General features: G+C 38.6%; 1 protein-coding gene and 1 pseudogene across 3 annotated transcripts in view; both read right to left on the bottom strand.

Moving 5' to 3' along the window:
* Nucleotides 1-25,501, bottom strand: part of DLGAP1 (DLG associated protein 1) — an 853,569-nt gene that overhangs the window by 313,371 nt on the left and 514,697 nt on the right. The gene's annotated exons all lie outside the window — the stretch shown is intronic.
* On the bottom strand, nt 1,601-1,873 carry LOC117011651 (40S ribosomal protein S27-like; annotated as a pseudogene).

The following is a 25,501-nucleotide window of genomic DNA, read 5'->3' as shown; positions in this document are numbered from 1 at the left end:
CTAGTTCACTTAAGTGTCCCATAAACAATCTGAGTGGATCCTCCCAGACCGGTAAAAGAGGAACATTATGCCTTTGGGGTGCAGGAGGGACCACACATGATTGTGTTCCATTAGATTGGGTTGTTAGAAGAGAAAAGGAATTTGACTTCAGGAAGCTATTTTCTCCTTTGTGGGAGTTGGATGGAACAGAATCCTGCCTCGGTTATCCCTTATTTTGTTTGTGGGTGCTGATAACAGCAAAACGGGCAAAAGAGAAAGATATTTAGAAACAACAATAAAAAAAGATTTTTGTCCACGTGCCACTGGCTCTTCCATTACTCCCTCTGCTTCATCTTCCACATTCCTTCAGAATGATATTCCTAATCTAATCTGATCATGTGTCTTCCCCGCACATGAAACTGCCTCCATTTCCTTCAAAATAAAATCCAGCCCCTTACACAGCGTGTGCAGCCCCTCATGGCCTTGCAGTGAACATCCTCCAGCCTCACCTCTACTTCCTCACTGCTCCCTCAAACCCTAGACCATGTGCAGTCTTCCTTACCCATCTTGCTTTCACTGTTGTTTATGAATTTTGCACAGTGCTTACTTCCTCCATTCGGGGAATGCCCTTTACTGACTAGATAATTCCTATTCAGTCTTCAAAATTCAGCAGCTCCCCTGCTCCATTATCTCCTATTTACCTTTCACATTTGTCATATGCAATGAAACTCTGCCACTGATTTCTACACTCATCTCCCTTCTTTCTAGTTTTCTCTTCTCTCAATATGAGGCAGCCACGGTTACACCTCAGGTCAGTACACTTTCTGCTTTGCATCCAGTCTACTCTTCATCAATAATGAGCTTTATAATCTAAACCTGTAAAAGCTGAATCACATGAAGGAACTTAGGAGTTGGTTGCCAAGGGACAGTGGCCTCCATGCTCCCAACTCTCAGACACCTGAACTTGGGCTGTTCTGAAAGGTTGATTCATCACAGGCTGTAGCTCTGACAGTGGAGAAGGATCTGATACCTGATCAAAAGCCTTCTGAATCCTCATTGGTGGCAACATTTTTCTGCCTACATGGGGTATTTCCCACCATATTTTAAGATTTCTGCTCAGCTTAAGATATCTCCCCCCTTCATTTTGTTTTCTCAGAAAATACAGGTAGGTTATTATGCTTGTTCTCAGCAACTAGAAGGAAGCAACCCACACATGGAGTGGGAATTAAATTAAACCCTACAATTAGAATTTAATGTTCAAGTAATAATAAGCTGAGTGAGAACTGGCCAGTAGTATCCTAGGATGTCCACAGCACACTAGATTTTTCTTCTTGCACTATGCAGTGTTCATTTGTGTAATTCCTATCTTTCTACTCAGCTGAGCTCTCTGAGAACAGAAGGTGAAGTTCACCTTTGCATTCTCAGTGTCTAGCATAGTAGTTGGTCTAGAGCAAAGTACCCTCGGATGGCGGCAGTGAATTGCATAGTGAGAAAGTTATTTCTATTTCAATTCTTTCAAGTCATTTAGTTTAGTCAAAGCAGAAAAATCCCTGTTTCTTTTTTTCTTTCTTTCTTTTTTTATTAATCCAAAATGTGTTTATTGAATGGTTTCTCACTCATCTTGACTCAGGGTGCTTTTAGTGCTGTTTCTTTCTGAAGGAGCATCCTTCTGTAAGCCTTGCTTTTCCTCCTGTAGGCTGACAGATGACCGTGGAGCAGCCAACACACAAAACTACTGTTTGTGCATGGCTAAAGACAGTGGTGATTTTATAGCATCCTGGGCATTTCACGTCCATGAAGTAGGAATTGTGGGGCCCTGCACCAGGCGCTTCTTCTTGTGTTTCCTCTTCTCCTCTTCTGGAGATGGATGAAGGAGATTCTTAGCAAGAGGCATGTTCTCGTCGGGAGGTCGTCACCAGTGGAAAGGCCCTGTTTCTTGATGATATGTTCTCAACAACTCTTTTTGCCTTTCTTCCCTTTTAAGCAGTCTTCAGCAGGCACAGCATCTACCTGAGTAAATTGTTTTCCTAGTTCTTATTTTTAGTTAATTTCTCTTGGAGGCAAGGCAAATGGAAATGACATCAAGATTCTTAAACAAACAAACAAACAAACAAACAAACAAACATATTTAAATTAAAAATGAGTTTATTTATAGAAAAGTATTAAGTAAAAAAATAATACCAATAAAAGTGGAGATAGCAAAAATCATGATGGTGGTATATAAATGATGGGTGTTTGGAAAACGCCAACATACAGCAGGTGCTCATTAAATGTTCATTTAAGGGATAAATGAATGTCGCTGGCATCTACTCATCTTTTGACTTCTCTAACTTCCACAACTGCCTCCAGTTTGTATTACTACAATTATCTCATATCCTGAGCTATATTCCTGCCTCTACCTTCTGCCCAGCTCCCTCATGCATGAGTATAACCTCTCATAAATGTGCCATGCTTCCTTCTAGCTTAGCAATAAATGTCCTGACTTCAGACATTCAAGTTCCTCCAAAAGTTGGCTCAAATCTCTCTTTCCAAATGCATCAGACCAAGTTCCTTTACATAAACTGCATGAACGTTTGTGATTCCTAGGTGATATTTGGTGTCTTCTTGACCCTGAGACTTGAACTGGAAAGCCCTCAGAACCCTACTCATCTGTTAAGGTCTTTTCAAATATCCTCCCTCTAATGAAGCCTTTTGTTGTTGTTGTTCATTCCATCTGGGGGCGATCTGCCTTACCTCTAACCTCTGACAGCACTTTTCCTGAGGGGAAACATTCATCATGTATACATTATATTTAAGGTATTCTTTCAGGGTTTTCCTAAATGCCCTAGTTTCTCTTTTAGATTTCAAGTTCTAGTAGGCAAGAACCAATTCTTATACCTCTTTCTACCCCACCCCATTTTTGTTGACTAAATATCTTACTGACTGAATTAATAAATGAATGGAGATATTTGGGGATATACTGAGGGAAGGAAATGTAGAAAATCAGTGCACTTCTTACAAATGCTATTTCAGAGAAGAAATGGACAGCAAACTCAGCAGAAGGGAAAGCTCACTGGGAATTTGAATATGTTAATTCTTCCAATTTGAGGAAAACTACTTTTTTTTAAGATATCTACTATTTTAAAATATCTTTCAAATTAATGATATTTATGCTGTAGTCCAAATCCTTCCATATTAGGGGCAAGAAAAATTTAGATAAAACTATAAATATAGTGTTTGGATACACATAAATTTATGTATTTCTAGTACAGTGTGCACACTGCAAATATGCACAGGCGAAACAGTCCCTAGGTTCTTTGCAGCATATGTTTCAAACCTCAGAGGACTCACACCCTTTAAAATTCCCTTAACCTTAGATACAACCATAAACATTAACGGCCATATTTGTAGTACGCAGTCTACTCCACTGGGTATAATATTGTTAGCTGTTTATAGAAACATTGGAGAAAGCTATCTGTGGGCTACTTAGGGTGACCATTCCTTCCAAGGTGAAGTGATATTATCATGAAAGACATTTCAAAGAAGATCTTTCTACAATAGTAGCCTCTAGCCTTTAATTTGTTGTTTTGTTTCCTGCCAGATGCCTCACTAGAAAAATAGCAATATTGAAATGACAAAGGCGTAGGTTAGTATGTCTATAACTATTCAGCAACACACACACACACACACACACACACACACAACAAAAATAAGAGATTATTCTGGGACTAACTATTGGCCTTAGTGAACCTTTATTTGCATGATCTCTCAGAGGGATGGATCACTTTCATAAGGAAACACCAGTAATCAAGCCTACAACTCTGGGCTGGAGGAAAGTGTTTTCCTTCCTGACCATACTCTGATGAGAATTCCCTTTTGTTCTTCTTACACCACCGAAGGAATTGGGGTGATCCGCTCTCAGGCACAGCATTTACATTAAGTGTGAACAAATACTCTCAGTAATTGAAGGCTGTGAAGAATGCGTGTGAGATCAGTCTCGTTTTGCAGGGTACCAACAAGACAAACGCTAAACAGGGAATGCAACCTTGCTCCACTGAGCCCAGCAGTACAAGGTATAGTCTAGAACACGTGTGGGTTATTCTGTGGTCAACAGTGGCCATACTATATGGTGGGTGGCACTAGGCCTGGTTAAGTCTACAAACCCTGCAGCAATGCTCGCTTGGATTAAGAATGACCTAAATCGGAGCAGCCGGATGGCTCAGTTGGTTAGAGCGCGAACTCTGAACAACAGGGTTGTCGGTTCGGTTACTACATGGGCCAGTAAGCTGCGCCCTCCACAATTAGATTGAAGACAGCGAGCTGCAGCTGAGCTTCCAGAGGGGCGGCTGGATGGCTCGGTTGGTTAGAGCGCGAGCTTGTAACAACAAGGATGCCGGTTCAATTCCTGCATGGGATGGTGGGCTGTGCCCCCTGCAACTAAGATTGAAAATGGCAACTGGACTTGGAGCTGAGCTGTGCCTTCCACAACTAGATTAAAGGACAATGACTTGGAGCTGATGGGCCCTGGAGAAACACACTGTTCCCCAATATTCCCTCCCCAAAAAAATTAAAATAAAAAAAGAAGAATGACCTAAACCTTTAAGGAAATAGAATTTTAGGAATTTTATTTATTTTTGGGCGGTCCTCAAGCTTGGAGTTAAGCCAAGGGCAGGCTGGTCCTCTGAGGATGCTACCAGCAAAAAGGAGTCCATGGACTTCATCTGGTCCCACCTCTGAACTTCAATCTATAGAGTTAGACTGTAATGGCATCAATCATAAGCATTCTTGGCGTAGCCATTCAGTGGGTTTTCAGTGATGATTAAAGAACCTATTCAAACAAGTGGAAAGCACACTTATCTTTTACCCTTTAACACTTAATGGATCAGCATTTGAGGAAGAGACAGAATTAAAGCAAAGGGGAGTGCAGTTCTTAGCTGATAATGCACTAAAACGTTATTCACTCTTTAAGAAGTCTTGAGGTCATTCAGTCTTTCAAGATATACTTTGGCTCTTTCTCAATTACACCTTGTGCATAAAATATAAAAGAAATAGAAATATGCACCTTACCCATTTGGTAGAAATAAACGCATTTTCTGGACTACTGAATGTGCATGAGTTTACAATTTTTTTTGATAGAAAAGCCCAACTCTATTTATTATTATTATTATTATTATTATTATTATTATTATTATTATCTTTAATCACAGCTCTGGTTTCTCTATATAGTCCTTTCTGACATTAGAAAAATAATCAAGACAATTGAAATGTGTATGCATAAAGGGAGGGACCAAATAACTAAAATAGATAATTTGGAATTCACCTCTATCAATACCAATACTGTACACAAATTTCTTTGTAATTACAAGTTTAGTGGTAATCATTACTTGGTGCCAAAGAAAACATCAAAAGAAGGTTCTGGTAAAAAGAAAGGTTTGTCTTTTAAACATAATCCCCGTTGCTTCTCTGGGCATTTCTAATACATTGTTTGTTAAAAGTCTCAATGAGTCAACCACGCATGCTCCAGCAAAACAGTGAAATTGGAGCTAGAAAGGACCATAAAAATAGCTGGGCCAGCATTTCCCCAAAGTGTGTTCTGTGGATCTCTAGTCCTCAGAGAGATTCTATAAAAAAAGACATTTGGTACAATATGTTTGGGGGAAGCTGGCTATTATAGCCTTTCTTTAGAGATTTGCAACACTCTTTAGCCTATTAAAGGCTGTGAAGTTTTGCAAAGAAAACTTTTTAACATTTTTACCCCAGTGTTTTTTAAAACTGTCTGGTCACTGAATTTTTGAAGGCTGCCTCTTGCCATTTCTCAGAATGACCTCTCTGTAGAACACAACTGAGGAATTGCTGATGGATGCCAAGTTCCTCATTTCACAGGTGATGAAACTGAGCATGATTCACTCCCCTTTCACCTAAACCATATTTACCCACAAGAACCTTGGTTAAGTGTGGATCACAGGCTTTTGAAGCGGAAGAGAACTTAGTCTACTTTTATAAAAGAAAACGATATCTCTGGGAAGTTTAAGTGAGTTACTCAAAGTCACCAATTAACCAGTATTCGTGTCTAGAATTTAGAATGTCATCACTTCTGCTTTCTCCTACTCCCATTATAAAAGAGCTCTTCCCGCTATATGAGGACACTTCCTAGAAATTATTATAGTCTGCATTTTAGCTTTATCTTATGGCAAGTCTTCTTCTTTTTTTTTTTTTTTTTTTTAAGATTTTATTGGGGAAGGGGAACAGAACTTTCCTGGGGAACAGTGTGTATTTCCAGGACTTTTTTTTTTTTATTGGGGAACAGTGATGTGTTTTTCCCAGGACTCTCATCAGCGACATCCAAGCCAAGTTGTTGTCCATTTAATCTTAGTTGTGGAGGGCGCAGCTCAGCTCCAGGTCCAGTCACCATTGTTAGTTGCAGGGGGCGCAGCCCACCATCCCTTGCGGGAGTTGAACCAGCAACCTTGTGGTTGAGAGCCCGCACTCCAACCAACTGAGCCATCCAGGAGCTCAGCAGCAGCTCATTGACTTCATTCTAGTCGTAGAGGGCGCAGCTCGCTGGCCCATGTGGGAATCAAACCGGCAGCCCTGTTGCCCAGAACCCTCGATGTAACCAACTGAGCCACCCGTCCGCCCCGAATCTTTTTTTTTTCCCCTTATACAGTAGAAGGTTTTTCCACAGAATTCTACTTAATCTATTTCCCACTTTAATGGACACTTTCAATTCTCTCTGAAAACACAGCCAGGCTGCCTAAGGCATCACAAACACTCACATTATTATTAAGTGAAGCTTTTTTAGACTTTTCCTCAAAGCTATTTATGTTTTACTAACTTGGAATTACAATTATATAATTTAATTAAATATTACAAAGAGTGTACAAAGAGTGTTGAGGTATGAGTGCAGAAGAGTCATTTCTCTAAAAACTCTTTTAAAAAGAGTTCTTTCTCTTTCAATTTAAAAACCTTTGTAAATATTGAATAGACACGAGTTGTTAAAAATTGCTGCCAAAGTCATTGTGGGTGAGACAAGCATACATAATGGAAAAAAATACTGAAAATTTGGAAAGATTCTGTATTCAGATTGTTTTGCAGGTCCAAATCTAGAGAAAACTGAAACTAGAATTTATAGATAATATAATATGAATGTGGTTCATGCAAAAAAGACAACTTGGAGCTCCAATCAATAGATTCATTTTTTGAAAAAAGCCTTGGTCCTACATGAAAAGGTTGGTGAATGAATGTACATTTATATGTTTGAAGTCAAAACTAAATGTTTGAGAAAAGTCCTTTTAAATGACTCTGCCTTACCTAGCCTTTATAAACAGCCACCTACCAGTATAGATTAATCAAACAGTTTAGGATAATTGTTACTATGTGTCTAAATATTTAAAAATACTATTTAAAGTGTTAGAAAAATGCCACATTCCGGTGTGGCAGGTTAAAATTTTGAATTGCAGTTACTTCCCTTGATTCCCTGGGTCATTTTACCTTTAAAACTGGAGGGGGGAGGCTAACAGCCCTAGGGTAGGAAGGACACAAAGCGATGCGGAGAAAGATGGATGAAAACGTCCTCAGCTAGATGCTCTCCTTGAACATCTCTCCTGTAGTACCAGACACAGGAGAGACCAAAGCCAGACACCGGGGAGTATGGACACTCAGAACGTAGTTTACAAAATTAACAAGAGAATGGAGAGCTCGAAAGATGATTCTATGGGAATGTTTTCTTACAGGGGAAAGTCAAAGATATCAGAAATAAAAGCTCTTATTGGGAGACCAGAAGACTTTAAAGGGGACAAAATGGGAGACCGGTGTTTCTGATCCTTTTTCGACTAAAAGTACTATAAGAAATATATAGTTTACTTCTTGATCCAGTATAAAATAAAAGGAATACAGCAATATGTTCTATTCTAGTTGATCCTATGCTATCCTATATTATTCTATTTCATTTAAAAATACTAGCCATGAACACTAAATTATTTTTTGACCCACACTTTAGAAAACATTGTACAAATAATGATTGGTGCAGCTCCAATGCTTATTTCTCTCCTTATCAACTTCTAGGGTCAAAACCTGATCAGGCACTAGAAACACTCAAGTGAGATGGGTCTGGGAGCATCCCAAATCTGTTGCCTGAATTCCAAGTTGGAAAAATGGCAAGCCTACAACAGAAGCCTCATATTTGGGCTTGATTCACACTGTAATTGGTGAGGGTCCAGGTGTCCATGGACAAGTGATCTCACAGAGCCCTTCACTCCGTGGCTGGGGGAGGAAGAATCAGATGATAGTTTCTGAGCAGTTGCAGAAGTGCTGAAAGAATCAGAGGCCTGAGAGTAGGATGTGAAGGACAGAGGTGCACCGACCTCATGACCAAAGGCTGCTGTAGAGACCACAGGTGTCAGTAGCAATTTGCAGCACAGAGGGCCCGAGGGCCAGGCAGGTGTTGCCACTTGTCAGCAGACACAAATGACAAGGAGGGATGAGCTGCAGCTTGGAGGCCAGTGGCGGTGGGACCCGAGGAGCCAACCCCGATCAGGATGCTGGGTAAGCTTTGCAGCATGACAAGAATATTTAGTTTGATCGAATAACTATCTAAAAGAGAGAACCTTGCACAGAGTGACTGTTACCTTCAAGGCACCAGTGTTTCAAATTTTGGGTCTTGACCAGAATTGGAAGCTCAAAAAGTAAGCTTAATTTACTTGTAGAAAATAAGGAAAAGCAATTTTCCTGCACATATGATTAGTCACTGTAGGTTTTAAACCTGATATACTAGCATTGAAAGACTTTTTGGTGTACGAAGGCAGCATAGAGTTCCTACTGTTATTTTTAACACTTATTAGTGCCAATGTTCTAGACACTGTACTGAACACTGAATCAGACATAATTCCCTATTCACTTGGCTCACAGGCAAAACGAGAAGAACACAGTATACAAAGAGACAGTGTGATGGGGGAAGGGATATGCCTGATAATGAAAGTGGCGTATGTAGGAAGTAGAAATAAGTAATCTCATGACATTATTTAGAGGTAATTGCTATGTGGGACAAAAACTGTGCACTCATAAGTCATTGATAAACATCTCAAAAATAGTGTGTAACTGTAGAATTCTTCCCTAACTCTGGTTGGCTGTGATTCAGGATCATTAGCAGCACTCTTGAAAAATGAATACTTCTGCCCCCCATCCTGAAACCCTGAGATTTGACCTGGCCATCTGTATGTTCAGAATGTACCCATGGGGAATCTGCTATGCAGCTGCGATTGGTAACCACTGACATAGAAGGTTATATGTGTTTTTAATAGATTCTCTATTTGTGCCTGATTATTTTATGTGGCATTCTTAAGAGGAGAGGAATAAATTATTTAGGCTATCTCACAAATATGGTTTCTCAGTGAGAAAACATCCTTAAACATATTATCATGTAACACCCAATTCTGCATTGATTAGAACACACTTTTTTTTAAATTGGGGTGACAATTGTTAGTAAAATTACGTAGATTTCAGGTGTGCAATTCTGTATTACATCATCTATAAATCCCATTGTGTGTTCACCACCCAGAGTCAGTTCTCCTTCCATCACCATATATTTGATCCCCCTTACCCTCATTTCCCACCCACACCCCCCTTACCCTCTGGTAACCACTAAACAATTGTCTGTGTCTATGAGTTTTTGTTTCTCATTTGTTTGTCTTGTTCTTTTGTTGTTTTTGGTTTATATATCACATATCAGTGAAATCATACGGTTCTCTGCTTTTTCTGTCTGACTTATTTCGCTTAGCATTATACTCTCAAGATCCATCCATGTTGTCACAAAAGTTCCTATGTCATCTTTTCTTACCGCCGAATAGTATTCCATTGTGTATATATACCACAACTTCTTTATCCATTCATCTATCGAAGGACATTTTGGTTGTTTCCATGTCTTGGCCACCGTAAACAAAGCTGCAATGAACATTGGAGCACATGTGTCTTTATGGATAAATGTTTTCAGATTTTTTGGGTAGATACCCAGGAGAGGGATTGCTGGGTCATATGGTAATTCTATTCGTAATTTTTTGAGGAAACCTCCACACTGCCTTCCATAACGGCTGCACCAGTCTGCATTCCCACCAACAGTGTATGAGGGTTCCTTTTTCTCCACAGCCTCTCCAACACTTGTTACTATTTGTCTTGTTGATGATAGCCATTCTGACTGGGGTGAGGTGATATCTCATTGTGGTTTTTATTTGCATTTCTCTGATGATTAGTGATGTTGAACATTTTTTCATATGTCTATTTGCCATTTGTATGTCCTCTTTGGAGAAATGTCTCTTCAGGTCATCCGTCCATTTTTCAATTGGGTTATTTGTTTTTTTGTTGTTGAGTTTCATGAGTTCCTTGTATATTTTGGATATTAGCCCCTTATCGGAGGCACTGTTTGCAAAAATCTTCTCCCATTCAGTAGGTTGTCTCTTTATTTTGTCAATTGTTTCTTTTGCTGTGCAGAAGCTTTTAAGTTTTGTATAGTCCCATTCGTTTATTTTAGCTTTTACTTCCCTTGCCTTTGGAGTCAAATTCATAAAATGCTCTTTGAACCCAAGGTCCATAAGTTTAGTACCTATGTTTTCTTCTATGCAGTTTATTGTTTCAGGTCTTATGCTAAAGTCTTTGATTCATTTTGAATTAATTTTGGTACATGTTGACAGATAACAATCCAGTTTCATTCTTTTGCACGTGGCTATCCAATTCTCCCAGCACCATTTATTGAAGAGGCTGTGTTTTCTCCATTGTATGTTTTTTGCTTTTTTGTCAAAAATTATCTGTCCATATTTATGTGGTTTTATTTCTAAGTTCTCAATTCTATTCCATTGGTCTTTGTGTCTGTTTTTCTGCCAATACCATGCTGTTTTGATTATTGTAGCCTTGTAGTACAATTTAAAGTCAGGGAGTGTGATACCTCCAGCATTGTTCTTTTTTCTTAAGATTGCTTTGGCTATTCGGGGTCTTTTGTGGTTGCAAACAAATCTGATGATTTTTTGTTCTATTTCTTTAAAAAATGCCATTGGGATTTTGATGGGGATTTCATTAAATCTGTATATAGCTTTGGGTAATATGGCCATTTTAACTATGTTGATTCTTCCAATCCATGAGCACAGGATGTCTTTCCATTTTTTTTGTGTCTTCTTCAAATTCTTTTAAAAATGTCTTATAGTTTTCAGCATATAGGTCTTTCACATCCTTTTTAAAGTTTATTCCTAGGTATTTTATTCTTTTTGCTGCAATTGCAAAAGGAATTGTTTTCTGTATTTCTTTTTCTGAGATTTCATTGTTAGTATATAGGAATGCAATGGACTTTTGTACGTTGATTTTGTATCCGGCAACTTTACTATATTCCTTTATTGTTTCTATTAGCTTTTTGGTGGAGTCTTTAGGGTTTTCTATATATAGCATCATGTCATCTGCAAAGAGTGACAATTTAACTTTTGCATTCCCAATTTGGATGCCTTTTATTTCTTTCTCTTGCCTGATTGCTCTGGCAAGGCCTTCCAACACTATGTTGAAAAGCAGAGGTGATAGGGGACAGCCCTGTCATGTTCCTGAACATAGAGCAAAGGGCTTCAGTTTTCACTATTAATTATGAGATTAGCTGAGGGTTTGTCATATATGGCCTTTATTATGTTAAGGTATTTTCCTTCTATACCTATTTTATTAAGTGTTTTAATCATAAATGGATGTTGTATCTTATCAAATGCTTTTTCTGCATCAATTGATATAATCATATGATTTTTGTCCTTTATTTTGTTTATGTGATGTATCACATTGATGGATTTGCGGATGTTGAACCATCCTTGTGCTCGGGGATGAACCCCACTTGGTCGTGATGAATAATCTTTTTAATGCACTGTTGTATTCAATTTGCTAGAATTTTGTTTAGGATTTTTGCATCTGTATTCATCAGATATATTGGTCTGTAGTTGTCTTTTTTTGTGTTGTCCTTACCGGGTTTTGGTATCAGGGTAATGTTGGTCTTATAAAATGAGTTAGGGAGTACTGTCTCTTCTTCAATTTTTTGGAAGAGTTTGAGCAGGATAGGTATTAGATCCTCTTTGAAGGTTGGAAGAATTCACCAGTGAAGCCATCTGGTCCAGGACTTTTGCTTTTGGGAAGGTTCTGAATGGCTGATTCAATTTCGTTACTGGTGATCGGTCTGTTTAGATTTTCCAGTTCTTCATGGTTCAGCCTAGGAAGGCTATATGTTTCTAAGAACTTGTGCATTTCTTCTAGGTTATTGAATTTGGTGGCATATAGTCCTTCATAGTATTCTTGGATGATCCTTTGTATTTCTGTGGTGTCCGTGAAAACTTCCTCTTTTTCATTTCCGATTTTGTTAATTAGCGTTTTCTCTCTTTTTATCTTAGTGAGTCTAGACAAATGTTTATCAATTTTGTTCAAAGAACCAGCTCTTTGTCACATTAATTTTTTTCTGTTGTCTTTTTGTTCTCTATTTCATTTAGTTCTGCTCTGATTTTTGTTATTTCCTTTCTTCTGCTGACCTTGGGTTTCATTTGTTTTTCTTTTGCTAGTTCTTTAAGGTGTAATGTGAGGTTATTTATTTGGGATTTTTCTTGTTCCTTGAGATAGGCCTGTAATGATATAAATTTCCCTCTTAAAACTGCTTTCGCTGCATCCCCAAAATTTTGGTAGGATGTATTTTCATTGTCATTTGTTTCTATGTATCTTTTGATCTCTCCTCTAATTTCTTCTTTGACCCGGTCGTTCTTTAAAAGTATGTTGTTTAATCTCCATATATTTGTGTTATTTCCTGCTTTATTTTTACAGTTGATATCCAGTTTCAAAGCCTTGTGATCAGAGAATATGCTTGGTATGATTTCAGTCTTCTTAAATTTGCTGAGGATGGGATCAAATATATGGTGATGGAAGGAGAACTAACCCTGGGTGGTGAACACACAATGCAATTTATAGATGATGTAATACAGAATTGTACACCTGAAATCTATGTAATTTTACTAACAAATGTCACCCCAATAAATTAAAAAAAAATTTGCTGAGGCTGATTTTATGTGCCAGTGTATGGTCTATCCTTGAGAATGTTCCTTGTACATTAAAAAAGAATGCATAGTCTGATGTTTTAGAATGAAGTGCTCTATATATGTCAATTATGTCCATTTCATCTAATGTGTCATTTAGGGCTGCTATTTCATTATTTATTTTCTGTTTGGATGATCTATTCATAGCTGTCAATGATGTATTTAAGTCCCCTAGTATAATTGTGTTTTGGTCAATTTCTCCCTTTAGTTCTGTTAGTAGTTGGTTGGTATATTTCGGTGCTCCCTGATTGGGGGCATAAATATTGATGACTGTTATGTCTTCTTGTTGTATAGTCCCCTGTACCATTATGAAATGTCCATCTTTGTCTCTTGTTAGCTTTTTCATCCTGAAGTCTGTTTCATGTGATATCAGTATGGCTACACCTGATTTTCTCTGGATACTATTTGCTTGGAGTGCCAATTTCTACCCTTTCACTTTGAGTCTATGCTTGTCCTTGTAGCTGAGATGTGTCTCTTGGAGATAGCATGTGGTTGGGATTAGTTTTTTGATCCAATTTGCTACTCTGTGCCTTTTTATTGTTTAGTTCAGTCCATTTACATGTAGGGTGATTATTGATATGTGAGGATTTCCTGTCATTCTATCTTTAGTTTTCTGGTAAGGCTGTGTCTCCATTGTTTCTTTGCCTTTTTGTTGTTGTCTATTATTTCTGTGTGGTGGTATTCTATGATGTTTCCCTCTGTTTCTTCTTTTATTACAGTATATATTTCAGTTCTGGTTTTTTTTTTTTTTTTTTTTTTTTTTTTTTTTTTTTTTTTGAGTGGTTACCCTTAAGTTTATGTAAAAGAAAGTTTGATATTTAGAGTATTCCATTTTCTTCATCATGCTTACTTTCTCCATCCCATATTCTGGTTCAGGCCATTACTCTCCCTCTTTTTATGTTTTGGTTTCCACAAATTGTCCCTGTTGATGGTGGTCGAATAGCCTCCTTTAGTATTTCTTGTAGTGCAGGTCGTGTATTAGAAAATTCCCTCTGCTTCTGTATGTCTGGAAAGGTCTTTAACCCTCCTTCTTATCTAAAGGATATCTTTGCTGGACATATTATTCTTGGCTCATAATTTCTCTCTTTCAATAGTTTAAATATTTGGTTCCACTGCCTCCTGGCTTGTAGAGTTTCTGCTGAAAAATCTGATGATAACCTAATGGGCTTTCCTTTGTAGGTTACCGTCTTCTTTTCCCTGGCTGCCTTGAGGATTCTTTTTTGTCGTTGATTTTAGACAGCTTCAATACAATGTGCCTTGGAGAAGGCCTGTTGGGATTGAGGTAATTAGGTGTTCTATTTGCTTCTTGGATTCGAGGATCCAGATCTGTCCACAAGTTTGGGAAGTACTCATCGACAATTTGTTTGAATATGCTGTCTGTTCCCTTCTCTCTTTCTTCTCCTTCTGGTATGCCCATTATTCTTATATTGCTCTTTCTGATGGAGTCAGAAAGTTCTTGTAGAGGTCTTTCATTTCTTTTAAGTCTCAAGTCTCTTTCTTCTTCCATCTGTGTCATTTCCAGGTTTCTATCTTCGATGTCACTGATTCTTTCCTCCATCTGGTCAACTCTACTACCTAAGCTGGCTATTTCATTCTTCATTTCTTCTATTGAGTTCTTAATTTCCCAGGAATTCTATTTGGTTCTTTTTTAAAATTTCAATCTCTTTCGTAAAATGCTCATGTTGTTCCTTGATTGTATTTCTGAATTTATTAAACTGCCTTTCTGTGTTTTCTTGCATCTCATTGAGTTTTTTCAGAACTGCAATCTTGAATTCTCTGTCATTTAAGTCACATATTTCCATATCCCTAAGTTCCTTTTCTGGAGACTTTACTTTCTTTCTGACCTGTCTTGTTGCCTTGGTTATTCAGGGCAATTTCTGATTTATTATTTCTCTTCCTAGACATCTACAGGAGTGGCTTCTTCAACAGGTTGATAGGAAGAGGTCTTTCTTTTGTTTTCCAGTACTTGTTGGTAGAATGTTTTATTTTCTCTCCGACTGCAGCCTTTTTTCTCTCTCACATGGTAGTGCTATGTTTTTTCTGCACTATTCCAGCTTCTCACACAATGAGGGGATTCCTTGTGAGATGGACTTCTCCTCTGTTAATAGTTCGCCTGGGTCACAGGGTGCAGTGTCCGTGTGGGTACGTGGAGAGCCTTTGAAATTCGAAAGCTCTTTCTGCACCAGATTTAGAGCCCGTATGTTTCAGCAGTTCTGTTTACTCCTGCAGGGATCCACCCAGATAGGTGGGGCCAGGGGCGGGGTGAGTTGTGAGAGCAACGGCTGTGACCACCACCACAGCCGGTCCTGTTTCCACAGCTCCCTCCCCTTTGCCAGAACTAGTTGGGCTGCGAATCTGTGTCTGTGGTCCACAGTTCTCAGAACAGCAAACATTCTGTTCTTTTGATCTGACACTGCTACTGTTCCACTTCTAGCACTGGGCAGGTGGGGGCGGGGCGAGCTTTGGGAGGGTAGGGAGGGTTGCGACTAGTCTTAGTGCCCAAGGCTTCTGTTCTCTGCTCAGCAGTGAGGGCTTAAACCACCGTTTTCAGCCTTCTTCCCTCAGTCTTTTCTCCGAGGTCTCTGCCGTGAACATTGAGTTCAGCCGTGGTAAACGCTGTTCCCTTAGCCCTGTGGGCCATAAGCGGAGCCCTAGCCGGCTGAATTCTTCTTCGTCCTGCAGCTGCAGTAGTTCTGGGATGCAGAGAGATGGGAGCACTGAGCTACGTCTACGTCCTGTGCCCACGCGGCTCCATCTCTGCACTTCTTCCTTCCCTCTTCCCCCGCTGGTGTGATTCGCCCACCTTTAGGTGAATTCAGTAGTGGGCCCTTCGTCTTGCCTGTCTGCTGTGTAGGGAGTCCTTTGTGGAGTTGTAGTCATTCGATTAGTTGTAAATTCTAGGGAAGATATACAGAGGCTCACCTCACGCCACCATTTTGATGACGTCTCAGAACACACTTTTAATAAGCTACATGAAAAGAAATAAGTTTACAAAAATGTGTGAGAAGCATCATGCTAGGGAGAGCCTACTCCTAAATCTCAAATAAATATTATGAGGCAAAGACTTGCATATTTCAGTTTTTAAGATGCTTAACCCACAGTAATAGGAATCTTCATTCATCTTGTTCTTTACAGTTCTGGTGGCAGGTATGTTTCTTTAGGAAATCCTTCCTTAAATTGCTGTAATCAGAAGATACAAAGCACACCATCTAAAAATATGGTGGCGGTATGTAGGAACACAAGTTAAAAACGAACTTTTCTCTACATTGAACAATCTAAGTAACAGTGATGATTCTGTACTTAAAAACCACCTGGGATTTTATTGCCATCACAGCCGTTTGCTGTAGAAGAAAAAGGGTGGTAAAAGTAGTTCATGTCCTAAAACAGTTAAAACCAATTGCTGAAGATCTCTCTCCTAAGTGAGATTTTTGACTATAGGCAAGAAAGACTTGTCAGAATCACTACACACAGGTTTTTAGCACTTAAGTTCTCTTATTCAAGACACAAGATCATATAAACCAAATTGAGGTTTCAGTCCTTGACTAGCAATAAAGTTAATCTGCACTTTTGTATCAAATTAATGTCATATGTCATGACACCTTGACACACCACTAATTGCAATTTGTAATGTTCTCAGGCTGAGTTTTAAAAATGACTGTCTAGTAATGACACGCAAAAACCCTGGATACTAGCTTGTTGATATTATTGACTATGGATCTTTTCTTGCTTTTGATTCTTATTAATTAGTGATGTAATTACTTCTATTTCACTGAGATAGCAGTTGAATAAAAAGAAAACACGTGGACTGTAAAATTTTATAGATTTCTCTTTCCCATGGTTCTTCCAGTAAACTGTTAATAGCCTGTGAATTCCTTCCTTGAACAGCAGGGACCATACACATGCTCGATATTTTGTGTGTCTCCAGTGTATAGCACACAGAGCGATCAGTTATTGACTGTTTACCTTAAAAGACACTTTCTGTATAATTTCACCATTCTATTTATCTAGAATGCTAAAAAGCTCCATATTAGAAGTAGTATTCCATACATGTTTTTCTCTTGCTTACGTATCTAACTATGGTGTGTTCAATCGTTATTGAATTTTGTAGAAGAAATGTACTTTTTCTTCTCATTTTTAAGCCAACTTAAGGTCAGGGCTTATTCAGATAAACTGCAGCTTTCCTGGTCTAGCATTATATTTGGTGGGTTTGATGAGAGGTCCTTAGGAAAGCACTTTTGGTTGCATAGGAACAGGAAGCAATCATTTCTTATTTTCATGGTTAAAAACTTTTACAAGTTTGTAGTAGCACTATAAAAAATGAATGCCTGCTGTCAGCTATTCTAGTATTCCTAGCTAATGTTAAGGAATAATTAAAACATCTTCTTTGCGATGAGCATGTGCATTATATCATTATTCAAATGTTAAAGAGTCACAAAAGCAGTAATTTGGATAGGTTACCTTATTATCCACAGGACAGCTTTCTCCCCTACACCCACATTTTCAAAGAAGTGAAAATGTAATCCATTTGCTAGCAATTTCTGTGTTGGTATTATCCACTGCAGAATGAGAGTAAATTGATAGAAATTTATTGATTTAAGATAAGGCATGTAGAGTGGGGTTTGATTTTTTTTTTCCAATCTAGTTCAGACCAAAATGTCCATCCATTAAAACCTGCTACTTCCTATAGGCCAAATTCAATTCGGATAACCACTTAGAACAAAACACAACATTTATGTAAGTGACCTCAGGTGGAGTAAAGTTTTCCTAGCTTCTTAGTGGACTCCAGAGCAATTGAAACTGTGTAAGTGACTGCTTGGAATAAGGGCAAAATTGGTGACTAGGAATCACTGCCATCTGCTAATGCCTGCTAATGCCTGGCAGGGGATGCTGATTATAGAGCTGTATTTGGAGCAAGCTTCAATGGAGTGACTCACCTCCTCTCCTGGATAGAAATAAAGGATTGAGAAGGGATACTTCATAATGAAATATATGAAAATATTGATGAAAATTAGAATAGGACTCTTTCTGATGTCATCAACAGTGTCTGAAAAAACATGAATGCTAACAAGGAAGGCTGGGCGGAGGAGGGAGAAATTATCTACAAAACCTGCAAAGATGACTGCTTCCCAGAGATTAGGAGTCATAGTTCTAATCTTGGTTTTGGCCCATGAACTGCTTGAGGATAAGACATTTAAACCCTCCAGAGTTTTATTTCTCCAACTGTGAGTTGAGAAAGCCCTAGCTTAATTAGATGATTACAAATGGAGGAAATACATAACTCCAATTAGAAAGTTTGGGGTGGTAAATGCCAATCAGGTAAACTTGCTTTCTCTCTGAAGACAACAAAATTTACTGGGCACTTACTTTGAGTCACATTTGGGACACATTCATAACTTTATATGTACTGTGCGAGCCTTTAGGATGAAGGCTGGATCTCATACATATTTGATTCTTAGCACAGTGGTTAGCTTATCAGCAGTACTCAATAAATATTTGAACTGAATTGATTTTGCATAAATTATCTTTTACAAATGAAGGGGGAAAAATCCCTTTTTCTAATAGTGGGTGAAGGAGATAACAGGTAGTAATTATGCAAAGAAAGTCAAGGTTGGATCCTTACTAAAAGCAAGTTTTTTCTTTATCCCTCATAATATGTATGAATTTCCCTTCATTTTATATGTTTATCAGAAGAAATGTATTCCTAGACTTTGTCAGCAGATGGATTAGAACATTGAAATAACTAGGAAGTTGTTCACTTTCAAGTTGTTCAATGACTAGGGTATTGCTCATTGTGGGTTACAAGGTCTGACAATTAAGTTCATGAACTTGTTGCAATGATGTTGCTAAATTTTTTTGATATCAGAGGGATTATTTGTTATGAATTTGTACCAACTGGACAAACAGTTAACCAAGTTTACTATTTGGAAGTGCTGAAAAGGCTGCATGAAAAAGTTAGACGAAAATGATCTGAACTTTTCGCCAACAATTCATGGCTATTGCATCACAAGAATGCACCAGCTCACCTGGTACTGTCTGTGAGGGAGTTTTTAACCAGTAAACAACTGTATTGGAACACCCTCCCTACTCACCTGATCTGGCCCCCAATGACTTCTTTCTTTACCCGAAGAATAAAGGAAAGACATTTTGATGACATTTAGGACATCAAGGGTAATGACGACAGCTCTGATGGCCATTGCAGGAAAAGACTTCCAAAATTGTTTTGAAGGGTGGACAAAGCGCTGGCATTGGTGCATAACTTCCCAAGGGGCGTACTTCGAAGGTGACCGTAGTGATATTCAGCAATGAGGTATGTTTGTGATGAGTTCGTGAACTTAATTGTCAGAATTTAATTATATAGTGATAAGGTGTATGATAGCTAACAAAATCATCCAGCAAGGAAATTAGATAAATTTTCAATTCTGTTGAATGGCAATCCAAGTCTGTTTCCTAATGAACTGATTGAGAGCTCCTCTGTGAAATTTAAGCAAGAATTGAAATAAACAAGTCCTGATTCCTTCTACTGAATCATAGCACTTCTTTTTTCTCTCCTTTTGCAGCTGGGCTACCAAAGAGGTTAAGTGATAACATGTACTTAGCAGCTACAGGCTCAATATGTGCCAGAGGTTGGAAATATTCTTAACGTCAAATTAGGGTATCATAGTTCAAGATCAATGGTACGCAATTTGTTCTCAAAGTGGGTCCCTGGGCCTACAGCATCAGCATCACCTGGGCATTTGTTAGAATGAAAATTCTTCAACTCTAGACCTTTTGAATCAAATTGTTTTAACATGTTCTTCAGGTGATTCTGATATCTGCTAATGTTTTGAAACCCCTGATTTATGGTATTTAATTCTCCAGTTGACTACTAAGGGTTATTCTTCTTGGGCCCACTTTTATTTTGGAAATAAAAGATGACATTTCATATTAATCTATTGTATATGCATAGCTAAACTTTAACAAACCAAAATCAAATTTCTTGTATTCCTAACAACTCTAGGTTATTAGGAATATTAGACTATTAGCTAATGCAACCTATCATTTTAGGTGGGGCAACGTCAATTTACACCAATAACTGTTGCCTGAATGCTTACTCCACATAAAACACTGTATTTGGGAGGCCGTGGGGGAAACGCACACGAGTAAGACTAGTTCTTTCCTTCGGGGGTCTCACAACCTAGTGCGGGTATTTAAAGATGTAAATATATGAAATAAATATACAGCAAATCATGAGCTCCCCAGAGAAGAAATCCGGGGGTGGGGTGAGATGGGGAGATAAGGATTGAACCTTAAGTAGAAACCCCTGGTGTTGTGGGTGGCTAGTCTGTCTACAAGAGCTTTAGCAGACCAAGGCCTCAGCTCTGTGGCTAGACAGGTGAGGTTGGTCATGCCAAAGCAAGTTCCCTTTGTGTGACTTTATTTTCATGCTTTTAAAATGGTTTGAGGTGGGGCTAGAACTGTGATTTGAAAAGGCCCCTTGCCAACTTCGAGGGGTTGGGAGTTGGGAGAAGCCAAACTGGGACAACTCTGTGCCGTCTGCTTCAAGCAGAATAGCATCTTGTTTCTCTGTTTATATATCGGGTCCCCGTGAAAGTTTTTGTTGAAAAAAAGTTTTCATAGATGAAGCAAAAAATAATCTCTGAACTTGATGATCTCAGGTTTGTTGAAGCTCTGTGATTCTATAGTCTATTGCTTCATGAACTTTCTTGGAAGATTCATTAGTAGGAAGAAATACTTTTGAATTATTTGCAGGAAGTTGTTATGGGACTACAAGGTAAAAATGGTAAATATTTCTGTTAAACACCGCGTCTATTTATCACTCAAGAAGAGATAGAAAAATAGGGAATTCCTGAATTTTCCTTAAGAGGCATAGAATTACCTCTTCTACTTTCCTGATTTAAGAACACAGGACAATTTTTCTATGGCAGAATTGAAATATAGAGTCTTTTGGAGTTGGATCAAAATAGATCAGAATCTTACCTGAAAGAAGAAAAATCTCTTACAGTTCAAGTTTTCATTATTATTGACCCTTAAACTAAATTCCACTCTTTAGTTAGTCTTCTATTTATAAATATATAGTGGCCGAAATGTTTTCTCCTTAATCTACTACCGTATCTCTTGCTAGCTTAAAAACATTACAAGGATGAAAAAAGTTTTTCCAAACAAAAACCAAGAGAATAGTACTCAAATAAATGACCAATGGTAAACTTATAACCAGTTTGGACTGGAAAACTATTTCATTTTACTTTCATAGCAATTTACCAACTTAGCCTTAATTAAAAGCCCTTCCCATGATCACTGTGGCTTCTTTTAACAAAGAATTTTAATAGTTTTATTATAAGCTGAGTGTAATAGGCTCAGCTATCACAATTATGTACAAGAATAACTGAGAATACTTAAGGAAAGCATGTTGACTGAGCTTTAGTCAGAGTCCTTCTGAAGTGAACCTCATAGAGATTTAAAGTAGTGGGGTGACCTGCTGAATAAAATGGCAATTCACTGCACCATAGATGAAAAACTGAGTCAACCAGTTACAACCTAAGGAGGTAATCATGACGATTAAAAAGGGACAAAGCTGGAAAGAAAAAAAATGGAACAAAGATTGAAATTGCTAATTGCAACTAAAAATGGCATGGTAGAACCATATCCAAAACATAAGATATGATTGATCTGTTCCTGGGAATTCTCTTGTAATTTTGGAGAGTTTCAAAATCAACTAAGTCTTCGATTTTTGAAAATAATGATCACAAGGGGGAAGAAAAGACAAAACAAGGACAATAGCATATCAGCTCAGAACAGGTTATTTCTGAAATATCAGTTACATTTAGATGCAAAGTTTGCAAGTTCTCCTTGTTGGGAGAATGTCATTCTGAAGACATTTTGCTGCCTTTATGGAAAGACAAGTCTTAGACCTTAGATGAGAAGAAAAGTCAATGAAAACAGAAAATTCCCTACTCTTTACTATAGCAAGGTACCCAACAGCCTGTAAAAATGAATGCTACATTAAAAGATATCCCCCTTGCTCAGATGAGTATTAAACCTCCCCCTCCCCGAGATATCCATAAACTTATAGCGAAACATCTGAGAGTTTGATTTGCTCTCTGTGCTCTCCACCACAGAATATGTTCAACTTGCTGAAACCTTGTCTGGTGCTAAATAGCCCAAGGACCGTGATGCTGCTTGAGAGACACCCACGGTCACAGTAGCATCAGCCAAATCTGTTCGCATGCCCGTGCCTTCCCAGAGAACAGGAGCATATGGAAGGTTTGGGCTCCTTGCCATCTGTCAAGAGTGGGCAGGACTGTGCACGTGATCCCAGTTGGCACTGATGCTCGGGAGATAACGATTTCCACAGTGAAGGGTCTGCTGGCTTCAGATAAGAACAGTTTTCAGGTGGGGACTATGAGAAGCCACACAACAGAAACAAGTTTGTTCCACTCCTCTCAGATCTACCCAAAGCTCTCATGGGTTAACCTATATGACTTTGAGGGGAGAAAATCCTTACTCACTACTTAGTTTGTACTGAGCTTGAACATTCATCGCATTCTATATAAATATCATTATTATTATAAATAATATTTACAGAACTGTTGCCCACTAACTTTTCCCTTTAGCTGCTAAGAACTTGCACAGTATAATATCCTCATCAATGAAGGTATCACTCTCATCTATTTCTACTTGTGTTCCTAACCAGTAAGGTATGAAAATGGCAGTGGAAATAATTTTTCTTAGGAAAAACAAATTTCTGACTTTTCTATCATCCCCCCGTTGAAAAATCTTACCCTTTCTTCTAACTTGGACCAACATCTATAAATGACCAAATGAGACAATGCAAAATATACAGTTAACATGACCACCTTATGTAAGAAGGTGATAACGGATGGCCATACAAGGTTACCATGCTGGTTTCTGTTTCAATCTTGTCCAAACTAATCAACAGGTACTTTGAAACTCTGGAGTTAGTCCTTGAAAGTGGTTATTTATTGAGCAGGATATGCTGAAGGACTAAACTTCTGTTTCAGATGCCCTATTTAAGTTCTCTATATATTCTAACTAAGCAAATCCTATTAAGAATTCTATAGTGTAGGTACTATTAATTTCCCCCTTTTACAAATGAGGAAAGCATAGCACAAAGAAATAAAGTAACTTACTTTAAGTAATACAGATGGTAATTAGTGGGGGCCAGGATGCCAGTAGAGGAAGGCTGGCGCTGCAGTCTGTGCCTGTAACCATTTGGCTTTCCTGCCTCCCACGTAATCTAGGAGTCGATCCTTGTGGCAGGGGATGGAGAACTGGCTGGTCACTGTAATAGGGGGTGTGGGTGGAGGAAAGGGTAGGAAGGGTAGCAAGGACTAGCACAGGAGGTACATCGGGATGTGCCCTATTTCACATGAGTAAATTTCCCAGGGAATGACTATGACATCCATTAGAGAAGGCAGAGGTTTGCATTAGGGCTGAAGGACCTGTAGACAAGGGCGAGTAGCATCCTGCCCTTGCACCAATGCACAAGAACAGGAAGGCAATTGGAGGTCAGTCTAAGAGTGATGGCTGCAGTCCAAGAAGCCACTATCTCTATTTCGCAGTCAGTGTTGTCTTTAAGTCCTCATTTCTGGAAGAGTCACTGAAAATATGATATATTTTACATCAGATTATAGAGTAACAAGCTACACTAGTGTTCATAAATGTGGAAGTTTGTCAAGTCATTAGACATAAAACTGGTCAATATGAAGTGTCTGCCCCATTCAGCTGTCATTTGCTGCTAAACAAATTGCAGCATAAATAAGAGGGGACTTTGGCATTGAACACTGTTAAGCGTATTTTGGGTGGTTCTTAATGCAGCAATGTGTATGCAAGGATGTGTGTTAAATACTCTGCTAGAGCAATAATAATCATACTAAACTTGCTTATATTGTGAAAATTGTATATATGAGAAAGTGAGTACCTTGGGGAAAAGTAAAAATGTCAGATAAAAATATCAGCATGAGCAAATAACACATTTTCTCTCACAGACTGAGGCTATGGAATGATGGTAGTAAGGATTGTAGGAAGGAGGTAAAGTAAACCAGTTTCGAGGAGCTTGCTTTCCCCACTCCCCTCCTTAAACAGTATTAAAAAGAAAGGAAACAACTTGACAGGTTTCCTCATGCCTGACAATAAGCTAGAGGATTTGGTAGAAAAGAAAGTGTTAGGATATTAACATTCTGAAGAATGAAGATGCTGCTTGCACATTTGCGTTCCTCTGGTCCTTCACAATCATTTCTATTCAAGCTGAGCTGTGAAACACACCATACCTGTTATTACCTGGCTCGTGGACAAGCTGCGTGCTTCCTTGTTGTTCCTTTACTATTGTGTCTGTTGCTATGAAAACGAAGCACTCCAGACTAAGATTTGAGATATAGAAGCTGACTATAATAGAAATCAACACAGAATACCTCTAGTTTTGAACAAATATATGCCAGGTAAGTCATTTCACCTCTCTGAGCCTCAGATTCTTTGAAATAATGATACTCTGTTAGATATTTTCCAGGTTCTCTTTAGCCTCCAACAGTTAGGTGGGAAGAGACTAACAACCAACTACCAACCAACAAAACACAGGCATTAAGGAGGGATATGTGATAAAACGCTATTCAGGGGACTATCAGAAATTTCAATACAGGAACTACAGGTGCACCCTCATAAGGCCATTAAAAAGTTCTTTGAGCCTTTCTCCACAAGATATCTCTGCAGAAAAAGTGATTTCTACCTGTGTTATAGGTTGCTCCAGAGACTAGCATTCTCAGCAGAGACTACATTTCCTGGGGGGGACAAGGAAAGTAAGAGAAGTGGAAGGAGGGGAACTAGGAGGTTGTCTATTGCAATAGAGGTATTAGTAGTGGGTCCTTGAACTGGGGCGGCTGGTGGTGGAAGACTGGAAAGGAAGGGTCAGATGGCAGAAACACTGTCAAGCTGAGTTGAGGGAGGCAAAGATCAAGAAAGAAATTGCAAGTACTAGCAATGGATATTGGGAACCTGCACACTGTAGAGAGAGGCAACAAGTACACGCACTGTACAAGGTTCTCCAGTGTTCTCAAGATATGCAAAGGGATGGACTGAAAAAGGTTGGGTAATTTGTGACATGAAGAGCCTAATGAGAGTTTTGCCAAAGTAGCATACATGGCATATCAGAGAATTCTGAACACAGACAAAATTGAACAACAAGAAAGATTGGTGAAGGCCTTGACCTTTCTTTGAACTCAGTTTGGAGGCAACCTAAGTAATTTTAGTCTCCCCACTAGGCACTTGGGAAAGACCTGAGATTCACACATCTAACATCCTTAGCTTTATTTGAAGGTTCCTCTTGGCAAATCTGTATCGCTTCCTTGGCAGTTAAGGAAACTTGATACCATCAACTGATGTTATCAAGTTTTTATGTGCAAGGTAATTAACTACAGAAGCGCAAGACATCAGGGGCAGATCATAGA

Source organism: Rhinolophus ferrumequinum, chromosome 19 (assembly GCF_004115265.2).
Source record: "Rhinolophus ferrumequinum isolate MPI-CBG mRhiFer1 chromosome 19, mRhiFer1_v1.p, whole genome shotgun sequence".
Lineage (NCBI taxonomy): Eukaryota > Metazoa > Chordata > Mammalia > Chiroptera > Rhinolophidae > Rhinolophus > Rhinolophus ferrumequinum.
Note: the sequence above shows the minus strand (reverse complement) of the source record. Positions and strands in the feature narration are given on the sequence as shown.